Below are 18,015 nucleotides of genomic sequence, written 5' to 3' on the forward strand. Positions count from 1 at the left end.
AACAAAGATAGCATAATTCATCTAGTGGTGGTTTACAGGGGAAGCAGGCAGGCTAATAGCCCAGAATGTGACATTTAATATACAATTGTGGTTTATAATTGTGTGCTTGGGTTGCAAATGGATGCATTTGGAGGGCACATTGGTTTAACTGAAACTTTCAAAATGCTTTCACACATCCAACCAAAAATAATCTAGTAGTGATCAATTATGGGTATCTAGTCTGTGTTTTAGAGAAAAACGTTCTACCATAAGACAAACAGACTGAACTAACTAACACTACAACCACACGAAGTCTGAACATCATCTTCCTTCAATAAGGACATACCGGCCTGTAAATGGTAAAATACAACAACAATTCTTTTACAGGGCCGGACTGGCCATAGCGGGCACCGGGCGTTTCCCCGGTGGGCCTCTAGGGTGGGGGCCGGTTTTGGGCCCCTGGGGGCTGTTTTTGTTACCGGGGGTCGGCAATGTCGGCCCCCGGTAACAAAATCGGCCGAAACCGGCCGTCGCAAACTGCTCACCTGCACTCCCGCTGACCCCAGGGGGGGCCAGCTGAGCAGTTTGCCAGGGCCGGTTTCTGTTCTCAGTCCGGCCCTGTTCTTTTAAACGAGTGATCAGTAAATATAATAAGTAAGCTCTAGTTCAGAATTGTATTAATCCTTTCACTGTTCTTTTACTGTTCTGGGAAGACATTTCAAGGCAATCGAAAAACAGTTCTTACCTGATCTTCGCCAATCATTAACAGGTCATCGATGCTCTGTTGCGCATGTCCTGGAGCTGATGATACGCTAATTCTCTCACTGGTGTTATTTCCAGACGGCATCGGATACACCCCATTAACCTCAAAAGTGCCATTCCCAGAATTCCTGAGGCAAAATGTATAGTTGTTTTCAAAGTAACACAAACTTCCTATTGTGGCTGCACAATGTTGTTGGTTGTAGCTGGCCTGGCTGCTATTTACTCTGTAAATTCTTAGAGCCACAAAAATTATAACAAAGACCAAAAAAATAAAAGAGATGACTGCGATGCAAATAACCAAATACAGATTTATATCTGAAATAGAATGCTCAGTTTCTGGCTCTTTTCTAAACTCTGTGTGGATTTCTTCATTGCTATTCAATAAAGAGATTGTGACAGTGACTGTGCAGGAAAGAGCAGGTTCTCCATGATCCTTCACAACAACAATGAACCTGTAATTGGCCGCGTCGCTGTCTCTAATAGGCCGTGATGTCCTAACCTCTCCTGTGTAGAGTCCAACCTTGAAAGGGGAACTGTCTTTGGAAGGCCCCGTTTCATAAAGTAACCAGGCATTGTACCCACTATCTGCATCGACAGCTCTGATTTTGAACACCAGATAACCAGCCTCAACTGATCGAGGGATAACTTCTCCAGCAAGAGAGTGTGTCTGATGATGAGAAGGTAAGATCTCTGGGGCGTTGTCATTTTGGTCGAGTATAAAGACGTCCACAGACACATTACTGCTGAGGGGTGGAACGCCTGCGTCTTTCGCCTGCACTTCAAACCTAAAATGTTTAGTTTCCTCATAATCGAGAGATTTGAGGGCATAAATGTTACCATTCTCTGAATTTATAGAGATAAAGCCACCACGTGCCATGTCTCCCACGAGGGAATATGTAAGGTGTCCGTTTTCCTTAAGATCAGGATCAGTGGCAGAAATGTCGAACACCTGAGCCCCGGGGACATTGTTCTCCACCAGGTGAAGCGCGTATGAGGGTTGTGTGAACTTCGGACTGTTATCATTCACGTCAGACACTCTCACACTAATGACTGTGGAGGCGGAGAGTGGAGGTGACCCTCCATCCACAGCTGTGAGGGTGATATCGTAGTGCTCCACAGACTCACGATCGAGTGACCCCCTCAGCACCAAAGAGTGGTGATTGTTGAACGTGTTCTCAAGGACAAATGGGAGCCCCGGTGGCAGAGAGCAGGATGTGTTCCCGTTCTCACCCAAATCTTTGTCTGAAACAATCAAGAGGGCGATCACTGTCCCGGGGTTGGCGTTTTCCGAAACGGAGTGAGCCTGAGACGTAATAGTTATATGTGGTGCGTTGTCATTGACGTCATTAATGTCCACCACAACCTTACAGTGGCCAGGAACAGGGAACGAGCCTCTATCTGTAGCTTCCACTGATATTGTGTACACCATGGTTTGTTCAAAATCGACCACACCCTGCACGGTGATCACACCAGTGCGTTCATCGAGAGAGAAAGTTCTCTTTATAGCTTCAGAGACAGGTTTGTTAAAATAGTACATGACGTCACCATTGGGGCCTTCGTCGGGATCTGTGGCGTGCAGCTGTGCCACAGTTGTCCCAATCGGCACATTCTCCATCAATTTTACGTGATACACGAGCTGCTCAAACGAGGGGGCGTTGTCATTAGCATCCTGCACTGTAATGTGTATCTGAAGCGTCCCAGATCTCCTCGGCTCACCTCCGTCATAGGCAGTTAAGATGAGGTCATGAGACGAGGCGCGCTCTCTATCCAGGGCAGTCTTCAAAACCAGCTCTGCCGCCCTGCTGCTATCGGGATCAGTGAAAATGTTGACATCGAAATTACCATTGGCACTTAATGTGTATCCCTTCAGAGCATTGGTTCCCGAGTCCGGGTCCACGGCTCTCTGTACCGGGAACCGAGACCCCGGGGACGTTGTCTCTAAAATACTCAGCGTGATTTCGTTGTCCACAAAGGAGGGAGCGTTATCATTCACGTCAATAATCTCTACCTCCAGGCGATGCATTTCCAGGGGGTTATCAATTACTATTTCTGAAAGGAGTTTGCAGCCGGGGCTCTGCGCGCACACCTCCTCCCTGTCAATGCGGGCGTCAGTCAGTAACAGACCGCTGTCCATATTCACCTGGAAGGGCGGCTTCGAGGCGCTTGACACGAGCTTAAGTCCCCGGGAGCCCAGAAGCACCAGATCTAGACCCAGGTCCTTAGCGATGTCTCCCACAAACGTCCCCAGCTCCACCTCCTCGGAGACGGCGTACCTGAGCTGTCCAAGCGCGCGGTCCCAGAGAGACAGCAGGAGGAGGAGAGTGAGGCACCGCCGGCGCCATTTCCACATGAATATTCCACACGATACCACCATTCCACACTTCCAAGACTTCCGGCAGTGATAGTCAAGTATTTACAAAATTACAAAATATTCTACCTTGAGGTGGTCGCCAATGCAACTAGATTAATAACAATAAGTCCGTCCTAGGCATCGATGCGCACAAGAAGATACTCCTATTGGTTTAAAGCGAGGTAGGTGTGGCTGCGTAGAATGAAGAGGCAGCAGTGCCGCAGTACACGAGTGAACACCGCCACCTCGTGGTATCTGTTCTGAACTACAAGTCCATGATTTTCTATGGCTCACCTCTGCGGATTTGTAAAAAAAAAAAAAGAAGCACTATTCAAACTTAAAAGTATTGCGATTTAGGAGTAATACATACGTAAGTATTTTAGATTCATTTACAAGATTCAAGGCCGAGCTACAGAAGGGTTTAAATAATATTTTCCCAAATGTGTTTCGCAATGAATTTGTATGGTTTGTCCAAAGCTTGTACATTCTTTGTTGGTAAAAAGATGGTGTTAACACGTTTCTGCTTTTCCTTAAAATGTACTATGTATTTATGGTTTATGTGTACAATGGACTCCAGTGTAAGCAGCGATTAAAATGGCTCGGTACTATAAGGTATTTAGCGCCTGCATTTCTTTATTTTTAGAGGGAAAATACCCGCACTTCTCAGTGGGGGTGAAGTATTTTTTAATTGGAAAGTTCTGGCACTTCTTAGAAGCATGTACGTACTCCGGTAGAGGGTACGCACAAGTTTCCAAAAAACAAGTAGAAACTTACAATTTGTTAAAACCTAAAATGTAATGATCACGTGCCGGTGTAGATATATTTAAACATCGATCAAGCTCATGTTCATCTCCCACAGACCTTAAGAAACACATTGTAGGAAACGCCACAATCACATTAAAAATAACCATCTTCAGCACTATATAAGCAAACGAGCTGGGTGTTAGGACCTCATTTGACCTGCAAATGCTCTTGGTGTCTTATTTACATTCAGATGGATTGACTTCTAAACATTGTAAGTTTCTGACCTGGCGTGGATGCAGAATTCCAGCAGTTTGGAATTCACAAACCTTTGAACGTTTGTCATTGTTTTCTCCACTGTGAGATTATTTCCCACAGGAAGATCCTCTGCCCAACACCAGGCCAATATTTAGATGGTTTCCTTCTCCTTTCTGAAAAATCTCTACTTTTGACACAAGTAAAGGTCTGCGTATTTCCAGGGTGAGAATGGGTTGGAAAAATGTTTGTATGCAGAAATGAGTACGTTTTTGGGTGTTCACAAACTTTCCTTCTCTGGAATCCAACTCTTCGTAAAAAGAAGATATATTTGCACGTACAAGTCACACTTACATAGGAAATTAGCTCTGTAAATGAGTCCCATTCAGTTTATATTGCTGACACATACAGAGATCTTACATATATCATTCAAAACATCCACGCACAATTTGCCCCTGAATCAGATGGAGAAGGCACACAGGCCAAATTGGAATGTTCTCTAATATTCCACACTTAAGATCCCTGCCAGAGTTGTGGCTGTGCCGTTTATCAGCAATATTTTATATGCACCTATAAAAGCGCCCCCAGTCTTTCTGCACCACCTACTTGTCGTGTTCATGCTGTTGGCTGGGCGGCACACCAAAACACTGGACACAGGTTAGTCGGGCATTTCCTTTATTTTCATATTGTACAGCGTCCCGTCAGCACGTCCTTACTCGTCCCTGTCCTAGTCATTGTCTGTCCCCTTTCCTGTGTCGTCACCGGATCTGGTGTCCGGTGGCCTGGTCACTCTGTCTGAGGACCCACAGGGTCCTAACGCCCTACTGTCCGTCGCCCACACTGTCGGAACACGACATCTCCCCCCTTGTTGCAAACAAATGTTCGTGACACATTTACCATAGTCCTCATTCACAGTCATATTGATGGAGGTGAACGAAACGAGAGAGAGAGAGAGAGAGAGAGAGAGAGAGAGAGAGAGAGAGAGAGAGAGAGAGAGAGAGAGGGAGAGAGAGAGAGTGAACTTGTCACTCTACATCTCTTCAATGAGTCTCTGTTATTTACTGAATGTCCTTCGTGATCTAGTGTCTCCATCGCTTCCTTGTCCTCTATCTTTCTCCTTCTATGTGGCTGCAGTTGCCGCTGCCATTTCTTCTTCATCCGCCTTTAGCTCCTTGAAACGCTATCTTTTCCTTGTTGTTTGTTGTCGGTCGGAGACAGCCATTATCATTGATCCTTTCACTTTCGTCACCGCCAGTGAATCTTTGGAGAACCTGTTGTCTGAATATCGATATTGTTTCTTTCTGTCTCACCACCTCTGGTCCTGGCCGTGCAGTGTCTCTTGCCTTGATCTTCCTTGGTGGCGCCTGTCCGCTCTGCTCATTGTTTGTCTTTGTCCTTTCCTGCTGTTTCTCCTGCGCCAAAGTCCTGTCACATTGCTCCTTTTTACCCATTTTATTTCCTTTGTCTTTGTGTCTTTCCTTTTGTTTTCTTTTCTTCTATGTTCTCCTTTTCTCTTTTCTGTTTCTTTGGTGATCTTTGTCCCTCTTTTCTTTGTTAATTCTCTTTTCTGTCCTTTCCTCTATTTGGCCTTATCTCTGGCTTTTCCTTTATTTATTTATTTATTTTTTTTGTCCTTTTTTTTTTTTTTTTTTATTCGGCCTCTTCTGGGCTTTCCTAGTCTTCTTCTTCTTTATTTCCTTGTTTTCTTATATTTGCATCCTTCCTGCAACTTATTCTTATTTTTATGTCCGTCCTTTTGTTTTCTTTTCTTTTGTCTTTATTCTTCCTTCTTTTCTTCTTCTTTTCTGCTTTCCTTTTGTCCTTTCTCTTTATCCTCTTTTCTCTTTTATCTCTATTTTCCTCTTCTCTTTCTTCCTTTCTCTTTTCTCTTTTCTCTATATTTTCTTCTTATCTCTATCTTCTCTCTTCTTTTCTTCTTCTTTTCTCTTTATTTTCTTCTTATCTCTTTATCTTCTTTCTGCCTCTTTATTTTCTTCTTTTCCCTTTATCTTCTTTCTTCTTTTCTCTATATTTTCTCTTTATCTTCTTTCTTCTTTTCTTCTTCTTTTCTCTATATTTACTTTTTATCTCTTTATCTTCTTTCTTCCTCTTTATTTTCTTCTTTTCTCTTTATCTTCTTTCTTCTTTTCTACTTTTTCTTTATGTCCTTTCCTTTCTGTGTTATTTCTCTTTTCTGTCTTTTATTTAGCCTTCTCTGGTTTATTTATTTAGCCTTCTTTCTTTATCTGTTCGTTTCTCTTTTATTTCCTCTTTTTCTTCTTCTTCTTTTGCTCTCTTGCTTTATCTTCCTTTCTCTTTTGTCTCTTTTCTTCCCCTTATTTCTTCTCCTTTTGCTTTGTTTTCTGCCTTTTTTCCTTTGTGCTCTTTTGTCCCTTTTTCTTCCTTTGTTTTAATTTATTTGTCCTCTTCTGATACATTGGTTTTAGGTTTCAAAAGTTCTTTTTTAGGTTTCTGGATAACCGTATTCTCTAAGTATTCTCAAGTCATCCACAGGTCCAGTTTCTTTTAAAAACGGTTAATTACAGAAAGAATAGGATTGCTCACTTTGTACGAACCACATTGTTCTTTGTTAATATCCCCCCTCATCCCTTCTTTTATACCACCCAACAGAGATCTGCCATCAGACAATAGTCATAGGGGCGGCCGGTGAATTTTGAAAGGAGAGGGGCGTTCCGTTTATCAGTGGCGGCCGTTGAAAAACAAGGCAAGGTGCACTTGTACTCATCAATTTCAGCTTGGTCAAGGACACAGTGTTTCTCCCAGAGGTGTCTCTCAGGGCCAGATGCATCTCGTTGAAGGAAGGAGGGAAATAGGAACCCAGCACAGACCGAAGAAAGCAGTGCTGGAAATCCCGCCTTCTATTCTCATAGGCTGACAGTATCAAGGGTCAGCCAGTCACAGGAGGAGGCGGGATCCTAGAAGAATGTGATGAGCCACGTCATAGATCCGGTCGAGCTGAGTATTCAACCATAGTCCTGGCAAAACTGCTGCTGTAAGTAGCGTCTGCTTGCCCTCACCACTGCCTCACAGACACACACTGCACATGTGGGATTTGGGCGGTATTGATGTCGTCCACCTCGCATGCGCAGCGTGTGTTTGTACACGGCTGTGCTGCACTGCTACCAGAATGGACAGTGTAAGTGCTGCAGCCTCTGACCAGTCCAATCTCCTTCTCCATCTTCAGAGAGTGGTGATGCTCTGCCCCCTATGCCCTCATGCAAGAACAGCCACTGCGCGTGAAGTAATCCAAAGCTCTGTCATGATTTCCCTCCCTTCGTCCTCCAAACCAATGTGCAGCATTCCAAGTCAAAGGAGTGAAATAAACAGGGGTCATTTCAAGCAGGTGTAGTTTTTGGACAAGGACTCTCTGATCGTATGGCACACTTAACGCCAACTTGTCTTTCACAGGTGCCCTTTATCAGTGCTGTTCCAAACAGCACAAAGACGTTGCGGAGATTAATGTCAGCACCATTTAATGTCCTGCACCTTAAGAAGTTTCACAAATACAATAATGTGCCTTTAACCATAGTAAAATCACGACAAGTACAAAGCCCATCTCTGATATACTCCAATGGTGTACTTCCTCTTACTTACTCTAAGATGGCACTGGTGACCAGGTCAAGATAATCAGGCGTACTCGCATCTTCATACACTAACAGGTCGAGCACAAAGGGTGCAAGCTGCAGCCTCTATCTGAATAGATAGATGGAAGCAATGCTTTACATGAGAACATTGTAGGGAACAGACGTAGTTTTAGAGTTCCCCAAATGGTTCGCTTTTTATTTGACTGTTTCCTAACAAACTTGATGTGGTCTATGAGGCTGCAGCCAAATAAAAACTACAATAATCACTGAATCTGAAAGTGTGTAAGATTGGAGCAGACTGGTCAGCTATCCGCTCACAAGTGAATAACCTTCTGGAATGTCCCTTCCGATTTTGCGGAACGGTACATAGCACAAGGTTATAAAAATAAAAGCTTTAAGGATGTGACCGAAGAATGTAATTAAGTGGTGGAAAAGGTTCATCTGGGAAAACTATTTATAATACTATACTGCTGCACGTTTGTGCCAGAAACCTTAAACTTTGAAAGTACCAAAAGCACACAGCACATTTGTCTTATGGAATTAAACCTTATATCGGGGCCCATACGATGCCAGTAAATTTAAAATGAATTCCATTATATCGCTGGCTGACAAAGGGAAAGCCACTCTTTCACATCTCAGTTCCCAAGAAGAACCATCTCATCCACAAATTCACACATAGGATTTTCTGAACACTCCAGAAAAAAAGTCCAAGCCCAAAGATCATTGTCAAGTATCCCTACTACCCAAAAACACTTTGTTACCACTGCAAATTCCCATCCATCAAGCAGAAATATTGTTCAATTGCCAGAAGCAGCCACCCCATCTTACAAGGAAAGCCAGAACAGCATATCACAGTCAGAGTGAAAGTCTGTCAGGGTATTTTGTTCTTGTGAAATAAGATTAGGGTCACGATTTGTTAAAGCGGTTGAATCTGAACTACGAGTAGTGCAGTCATGTCCTGAAGGCTGCCTTGCACCAGTCCCCAGAGACCTGATTGGAACATCACAGTGTGGTAGCAAGCAATGTTACCTTTAATTATTTTTCTCTGTGTGCAGGAGTGGAATGTTTGTGTGACTCTTTTCGCACTGTATGTACCTCAAGATGTTGAGGTAAGCTACTATGGGAGAGTGAATGATCACTTCTAAGGGAAATATTGTAAGGAACAGCCCCCAAAAACATATATTTTATAAAAATGGTGCCAAATTGTACATTTTAAAGTGCTTTTTTGTTCACCAAATGATTCCAAACTCTTCAAGATGTTCTATGAAATATCACGCCTCCGCACAAGGAAAGTGTTTACTTCTACATAGCCACTTATTTGTCTGATGCACTCATACCATATTTGTGATACTACAGTAGAAGTCGAAGCCATCTTAAGAAACAGTGCAAATTTTGACAGACTGGCCTCAGGTGCCAGAAGACACATTACCCATTGCACTTTCTGTAAGAGGATATACAATAACCATAATATTAACTATGTCATATATGTCCAACTAAATTCATGAGATTGTAAGAGAAGTCTATCAGAATTACCATATCTCTAGTTATGTTAAACAGAATTCCTTTGTGTCGCCTGTCTCAATCAGGCAATGTGCCAACAGATTATACAACCAGTTATTTTCGTGGCCCATCCATCACTGTACAAGAAAACGTCTGCCCAAAAGGTACTAAAGAATGACTGTAATGCAACTGTGTCTCGAAGCTGTGAGGTATGCTGTGCCTCATAAGTGTCACTCAGATATGCCTGGCCCATTGGTTACTGTGCAGTAGAATACCTATCACTTACTATGCTGTAGATCACCTGTTCTCTTTCTCATTTTAACGTTTTACTGCCACCCATCTCCCTCTCATTCTCTCCCACTTTGACTTCATTAACATTTGTTCAAAATCTGCTCTTTCTTCATCGTTCACCTTATCATATTTACTTTTAATCTTTCATGCGTAACACATTTGCTTACATTTTCTCTCACATTCTCCATCATAGTCTCACTTAGTCTTTCCTGTACTCCGACTTTCTATATCTTCCTCTATTAGCATTTCTCCTAATAACTATGTCAATCTACATTTGTTATCTCTCACTCCAGCAGTTATACTGACTCCCCGACAACCTCAGCATCTCACTGTATCAGTCTAACTAGCTATTTATTTACCCTTTCACTCACGTTTTTGCTCTCTCTCTCACACTCACTCATATTCACCTCTCAGTCGCTTGCTTCTAACTGTAAAGTGATGGGAAATGTTCATGTAAATATGGCAGGAGCTTACACTGTGAGAAATAATAGGGGGTGCCATTTTAGTACCTGTAATTGTGCGCTCATGCTCTGAACACATTTTGCTGTTTTAACCCCTTCACTGCGGCGGCAATTCCGCCGCAGTGCTAGGGGGTGGGGGGGTCGCACGGCTCACCTGCGCTTGTGACGGAACCTCTCCGTCACGCACCTCGGATGAGCTGTGCTAGTGACGGAACGGTTCCGTCATGAACGCACCCGTTCAATAGAACGCGCCGCGCATGCGCGAAATCAGCACCGCGCAGGCGCGTCGAGCGGGCCGTGACAGAACCGTTCGGTCACTAGCACAGCTCACCCGAGCCGTGTGACGGAACGGTTCCGTCATAAGCGCCGAAGGGGTTAAATGCTGTATCAGCACATTTAGAACATATATCCAGTTTCATGCTCCCTCTGTAATGTGAGATGTAGTTTTCACATAGCAAAAGCCGGTACTGAGGAAAAATTTGAAGAGGGAGAAAAACAGTGCCTGACAATATTTCCATTGCAGAAGCCAAATGTACTGCGGTCCAAAAAACCAGCATAAGATGTTGTGTTTAAAAGTTTGCATTGCTATATAAAACACAATAAACCTCGAAGAGGTGACTGAAACTGAGAGAGCACCAGATGCTGCATATCTATGTTGAAAGCAGACGCCATCATGACCAGCACCCCTGCTTATCTTGGAGACACGCTCTCCATCTCTGGTTGTTTTCTGTCAACCCTGAGCTAGGAAACAATCAGAATGCACATTGAAAAGTGTCAAATGGAGCAAAACAAATCAGACGTTTACCATCTATGCAAACAGGATCTGCAACAACATTCCATATCCACCAGGACCACACAACACTGATTCAATTCAGGAAGAGGTGAAGATGAAACTCTGTGAAGAACACTACCGCACACTGCATTACCAGGCCACAACTCAGCTACCTCTGCTAATGCTCACTGACTTTATGCAAGGCTTTGAACCTGTACTGTGCCCCACTTTTTTGGGCTAGGTTTGCGCTCTAGAAATACCACATACATACATGTATATAAATAATTCTCTATTTTTCCTTCTGCAAACATGTTTATTTTCGGAACAACATGCCCCAATGGCATCAGGTGTATGAAGGGACTGAAATAAAGCTAAGAGACATGGGGCTGGTGGCAGAACTGTGAAGTGTTCAGTTCTTCAAAGCGATTACAGAAGTTTAATAGATCACCTTAACATTTTGTGGGCCAGAATTTCACTTCAAATTCGAGCAGATGACAACCAAAAGGTTGATGTATTTTTAAAGATCTGAATGATGTTGCTGTATTTTGTAGCTTCTATTTGATTTTTTTCCTGATTCCTGTACAGCTCTTAAAAATCCTTTCTCTTGATTTCCATTTTATGACACAGAAAGAAGCACCGGTAATGTCTTGCCTTAATGAACTCCGGTAAGGTGAAAAGTTGCACTCTGCATGGGTGCACAACTTAAAGGGAATACTAGTTGCACAGTGCCTGCCACTCAAAATAATATCTTTTGGTTTTACGTGTTGTATTATCCAGAGGGATGCACCACTGCTGCTCTGGAGCTGTGCCATAGTCCCCTCTCCCTTTAAGGTTATCTTCAGTTCAATAAGTACTAATATCAGAAAGCTGCATCATCCTGTGGGTTTCCCCTCCTCTTCTCTGGGATAACACCATAGACTTCTAATTTCAGCAGGGTTACAGTTTACATCTGGTGTATTTAGGAAGTTGTGTCTCTCATGCAGCTGCACCTCCACTGCTCTGCGTTGGCCCATAGATTTTTGCTATTCATGATTAAAGAATCTCAATTTCTTTAGGATTACACTTGCACCTCTCTCGAAAAGAACCTTAACCATTAAAATTCGGCGGCTTAAGATGTTTTCCAGGGCCGGACTGGGAACCAAAATCGGCCCTGGCAAAGTGCTCGACCGGCCTCCCCACCCCCCAGGGGGGTTGGGGGTGCCGCCGAGCTCTTTGCCAGGGCTGGTTTTCGGCAGATTTTGTTACAGGGCCCCCAGGGGCCCAAAACCGGCCCCCACCCTTTCGGGCGCACCGGGGGATTGTCCGGTGCCCGCAACGGCCAGTCCAGGCCTGATGTTTTCCCAGTAGGCATCACCTCTCCTACCATTAGCAGTACCATTTTTCGAACTTCATGATGATTACCTATAATATCTAGTGGTTTTAGGCTGCCTCTTCCATAGGGTTGCACCTCTGCTGTTTGGGTGTACCCTCAGACTCCTAACATTTGGCGGGTTCTAAAAGCTGCACGTTCCTCAGGGTTTCACCACCATATATCAGATTGGACTGAGAGGCTCTCAATATGAGAGTTTAGGAAGCTTTGTCTTCTTAGTGATAATCTTGCAACTGCTGTGAATGGACCCTCTAGGGCTGCATGCCTTTTAGGCTGCACCTCTGCTGCTCTGGAGCAGACATCTGTTCTAACATCTGGTGACTTGGGGGACTGTGTCTCCCAAAGCACCACAACTCTGCTACCTATACCAGACTCACCAATCTCATACATCGTTAAGACAAAAAAATCTCTGATTGTTACGTTCATTTGATTAAAGAGAACTTATGTTTTCTTAGGTGTGTTTCTCCAGCGAGCTGGTCCCTTCTACTCCTCTGTGATACCAAAGTCCCTGTATCCTTCATCAAGTTTACCTTGTTTCCCACATAGATGAAAATCCTACTCTTCATGGGCATACCCACCCCAACAATATTTCTCTGCAAATGGAAAATTCAGCAAAAGTGCTTATGCTACTTTGATAGACAAACATTGTCCAATCATCCGACTTCCACCTCCCAATAACTCTCACTCCACTCTCCCTTGCTCTCATGCCTTTCATGCTGATATATTTTTCCCTCCCGACACAACTTAGCCTTCCCTTCTAATCAACTCCTTCCCCCAAGCTTCTTAATCTTCGCTACCCTCACTCTACCACTCTTCACCACCCTTACCCATGTAAAATTTCTCCTTATCCTTCTAGATTCTGCTTGTGAGTCTGTCTCATTATTCACCCTTCTCAGCTTTATATTCCACCATTTAAACCATTAACCACGTCTAGTACACAGAACCTACACCATCGGGTCTTTGTCTTCACATTCTTAGCTTGGCTTTCCCTAGACACAACCTCATCCATCACTTGGAGCAATCACTACATCATCTACATGCACGTCTACCATTTCTCAGCTCCATCTAAAGCAATCATCTCAGACAACAAGTAACTTGTTAAACAATGGAAAAACTTTGTATTTTTCTACCACAGCTGGCAGATTCAAAGGTAGTTTACCCTATGATGATGATATAGCAGATGATGTTCAATGACACAATATTGTGTCGGAAATATCATAATAAGCAAAATGATCTTAGTTCTATACTTATAATAAAAATTACAAAAATGTAATGCCAAAAATATCACTTCCAAGAATATTGACCAGAAACAGATAAAAATATTGATTTCCTAATAAACATTGACTTTAAATGAATGTTTTTAAGGTAGTTCATTATTTAAAATTATTAAAGGGCCTGATTTGGAGTTTGGCAGAGAGGATCGTCCATTGCAGTGGGGACAGAGGACCCTCTAATCAAACTGAAGGACACACACTTGTAATTTAAAGTCAGGCAGATCTTCATTATGTCAACAGCGGAGACTACTCTGTCTCCACTAATAATAACAATCTCTGAAATCCCAAAAGACTAAAGGCCATTGGATGTTTGTCATTTGTCTGCCCACCCGATTTAGAGTGGGTGAACACATGGCCAGTTTATACTGCCCCTCACTACCAGGCAAATTAGGAGTGAAAACTGCAAAATGCCCACCTTGGTATGATCTTGCCAGATCTGTACTATTCAGGCAAACTGCCACCTCATGATGCAATCATTGGGAACACTGACCGGCCATCAGTAATAGCAGTCTAGATGCTGCCAAACTTGCATTAAAGACAATGAATAGTATGACCCCTAACAGGGTTGGACTGGCCTATTGGGCCGTTTGGCTGTGCCTGAAGGACCAGGTTTGACAATGACAGGTCAGTGCGGGGCATTTTTGGGCTGTTTGCAAACCTATTTTTGGGCCTAGTTGGCCACTTGTTACTATTGAATGAATGAATTAATACAATCTTATACCGCGCAACTTAGCCCAAGGGCATCAAGGCTCCATAACAGGTCATCCAACACATCAGACAGAGTCGGCTTTACATTGATTTTCCTGATGTTACCATAACCATTGTCTGCAGCAAGCACAAATGCATGGCCCTATATCTTACAGAACATTTATACAATAGCTCTTTAAAAAGTGCAAGTCTGACCCTGGCCCCGTACAATTTCTTTGGCGTCCTATCTTGATGCATATCCAGAATCGGTGATTTACTAATTGTAACATTCTTGTCACATTCAAATCACCGTGTTCCTCCTTTAAATTCTGATTCATCCATCTTGTGGCCCTTGCTACATTAATTTCCTACCACCAAGCATTCCTGCAACTATCTCCCTCCATGAGTTTAAAAATTGCACTGAAAAGTCCTCTATTGCAACTCGAAAGGCAAATATGAGAACAACTTCAAGCATAGTAATAAGTACTGTCCTCACATGACGCTTCTGGCCCGCAGACATAGTGACCGTGAAGATATGAATCACAAACAGTTATGCCCACCAAAGATCAACTTTAAGACTGCAAAAAAAGAGAGTCTAAAACTGTTGAATGTTACGCTTGCTTGTGGAATTTGATCATAATGAAAATCTACCAGTATGATCAAATGTCATTTTGACCAGATCTAGTTCCAGGGTCGGATTTGATGGGAGTTCCTTTGCACACCGCCCTCTAAAAGTTGGTGAACATTCACCAACCTGTCGGTTTGAGGGTTTTTACCAATATTTTGCAGTTTCTCACTCTGACAGCATTTGCATATTTGCTCCTAAGAAGGACAGTAGAAAATGTGCTTGTAGGGTACTTAATAAAAGGAAACAGCCAAATGTTGCTGGGTGGTAGGATAAAAAAAACATTTGGGGGAGGGTGGCCGGGAGGATCAATAGTTTACCTCATATTTTCACTTTAAGGAATAAACATCTGTTCCCTTTGCCAAAATAATTACGCACTTAAGCACGCACTGAAACTGGCAACAGTTGCAGACATCTGAATTCAACAAAAAGAGAAAAAATGACCCCACTGCAGTTAATGCCCAGGGTTTACGCGTTTTTGCAACCTGCTGTGACGGTGGAGAATACCATGAAACAATAATATGAAAACCGCAAAAAAGAAAATTAAGCATATTCAATTCCGGTAGCAAAAAATTATTATTAATACTCAATTACACCGCAATCAAAAATTGGTTATGTAGAAAGGCAAGAATACAACTACTTGCTTTAAGCACTATTGTGTACATGATTAAATAAACACCATGTTCCAAAGTGCATTAAAATCATTGGTGAAACTTTCCTGATAAATTATTTAGGGATTTGAAGTCTTACCGTGTCGTCGTCTATACACACGAGATCCGCGGTGTACGACCCTCTGCTCCCCCCCACCGCCAGCAGGTCCCTGGGGATGGAATTGCTCCCCAGGGACAGGAGGCAGGCGCCAGTGACGTCCAAAAAGTCAATCTTAGAATTCCTCAGACACACGTTGTAACTGTTGTTCGGAGTGTAGGACAGACTTCCGTCGGATATCAAGCAGGAAGGCTGAGCGCAGCTTGCGACGTCACCGCCACTTCCATAAACTTTCAAGGCCACACATATGATAACTGTTAACAGAAAAACAAAGGAAACGAAAGCGATCGCAATAACCAAATACAGGTTTAAATCCGGCATCGGGTCCCCCTCGTCGCGGCGCTCTGCGAATTCGGATACCTTCTCGCTGTGACTGTCAAGGATACTGACGCTGAGTGTGGCTGTACTGGACCGAGCCGGGTCTCCCTGGTCCTTAACGAGCAGGATCAGCCGCTGGTGGCTTCCGTCTCTGTCCTCGATGGCTCGAGATGTCCTTATCTCCCCCGAGTACAGCCCGACGTTGAAGAGAGCATCTCCCTTCCTTTGCACCAAGTGATACTGTAACCAGGCGTTGTATCCGCTGTCCGCATCCGCGGCTGTGATCTTCGACACGAGGTAGCCGGGCTCCACAGTCCGAGGGATGTACTCGGTGCCCAAAGAGTCCGTTCCGGGGTGGGGGTGCAGCACCACAGGTGGATTGTCGTTTTGGTCGAGGACAAACACATCGACTGATACATTACTGCTGAGGGAGGGGGTCCCAGCATCCTTTGCGTGGACATAGAACTGAAAATGCCTTATCTCCTCATAATCAAACGATTTTAGTGCATAGATCTTGCCACTTTCTGAGTTTATTGAGACAAGGTTCTCATAAACGGTCTTTGATGTAATTGAATATGTGAGGTAGCCATTTTCTTTCAGATCCGAGTCTGTTGCAGTGATTGTAAACAGGTGGGTCCCCGGAACATTGTTTTCCGTTAAGTGCATGGAGTAAGAAGTCTTGGCAAAGCGGGGGCTGTTGTCGTTGACGTCAGACACTCGCACTGTGAGGGTTGTGGTGGAGGAGAGCGCAAGCGCGCCTCTGTCCGTGGCGGTGATGGGGATGCTGTACTCTCCTGTAGACTCGCGGTCCAGGGGCTGCTTCAAGACCAGTGAATAGTGGTTGTTGAAAGTATTCTGGACCGAAAAGGGGAGGGCCGCAGGAATGGTACAGTCCACCTTCCCGTTGTCCCCGGAGTCCTTGTCTGACACTATCAGGAGCGCGAGGACGGTCCCGCCGGGGGCATCTTCAGGGACAGAGCCGGACAGAGACGTCGTGGTGATGTCGGGAGCGTTGTCGTTCACATCGATGATTTGAATCACTACCTTGCAGTGGCCGGCTATAGGGTACGGCCCTCGGTCCGTGGCTTCCACTGACAGCTCATAGACCTCGGAGGCCTCGAAATCCAGCGCTCCCCGCACTGTGATCACACCTGTGAGCTCATCTATGGCGAACATCTGGCGCACACCTGGCGGGACCCGCTTGTTAAAGCCATAAGTGACCTCACTGTTTGGTCCTTCGTCCATGTCCGTGGCATTTAGCTGTAGCACACTCGTCCCTAAGGGCACATTTTCCATGAGTCTGACGTTGTAAATGAACTTGTCAAATGCCGGTGCGTTGTCGTTTGCGTCATTGACCAGGACGAGTATTTGCAGAGTCCCAGACCTCCTGGGGATTCCCCCATCAACTGCAGTGAGGACAAGTGTGTGAAACTGTTGCTCCTCGCGATCCAGCAACTTGTTTAAAACCAGCTCTGCAGACTTGCTGTCATCCGAATTTATAATAACCCTGAGGTCGAAGTTGGAGTTAGGACTCAGCGTGTAACCCTGGACAGAATTGGATCCGATATCGGGATCGACTGCGTTGTCAATCGGAAACCGAGACCCCAGGAAGGATGGTTCCATAACGTGTATGGTTGACTCCTTCTCGTGAAAGGAGGGGGCGTTGTCATTTACATCCGTAATCTCGATTTCAAGGCGATGCATTTCCAATGGATTATCGATTACCAGTTCCGCGTGCAGTACACACACAGAGCTCTGCCCACACAACCCCTCTCTATCGATCCGTTCGGCGATCACTAGATCCCCGCTGCTTGAATCCACCTGGAGGAACTGCTTCCTGTCCTTGGACACGAATCGGGGTCCACGGGCTTTCAAACGGTCCGTGCTGATCACCAAATCCTGAGCGATGTTTCCGACCGCGGCCCCTCGCTCGAGCTCCTCTGGGACCGAGTATCTGATCTGACCCAGAACAGAATCCAGGAGAAAGAACAGCAGAAAGCACCGCAGCCGCCACGGTTGCCGGAGCTTCTCTTTTGCCTCTGCCATTGCAATCGACAGTAAATATCCCTCAGCGGCGGTGTTTCTCCAACCACCTCGTTCAGCCAGTACCGCGATGACTATCAGATACAATTCAGCCGCCGCAGGACGCTTTCCTCCACAATACCAGCCGGGGATTCAACTGCCAGACTCGGCGAATACGCCTGATGCAGCTGAGCAATTTTCCGGGATCTTGTATCTGCATTTCCGAAGCGTCTTTA

At 44.5% G+C, this 18,015-nt stretch overlaps 2 pseudogenes; both read right to left on the minus strand.

Annotated features, from left to right (window-relative positions):
• Positions 1–697: 697 nt before the first annotated feature.
• On the minus strand, positions 698–3,115 carry LOC147702779 (protocadherin alpha-8 pseudogene; annotated as a pseudogene).
• A 12,282-nt stretch (positions 3,116–15,397) lies between these two features.
• LOC147702780 (protocadherin alpha-6 pseudogene) lies at positions 15,398–17,803 on the minus strand (annotated as a pseudogene).
• Positions 17,804–18,015: the final 212 nt, after the last annotated feature.

This window comes from Lissotriton vulgaris, chromosome 7, assembly GCF_964263255.1.
Source record: "Lissotriton vulgaris chromosome 7, aLisVul1.2, whole genome shotgun sequence".
Taxonomy (NCBI): domain Eukaryota; kingdom Metazoa; phylum Chordata; class Amphibia; order Caudata; family Salamandridae; genus Lissotriton; species Lissotriton vulgaris.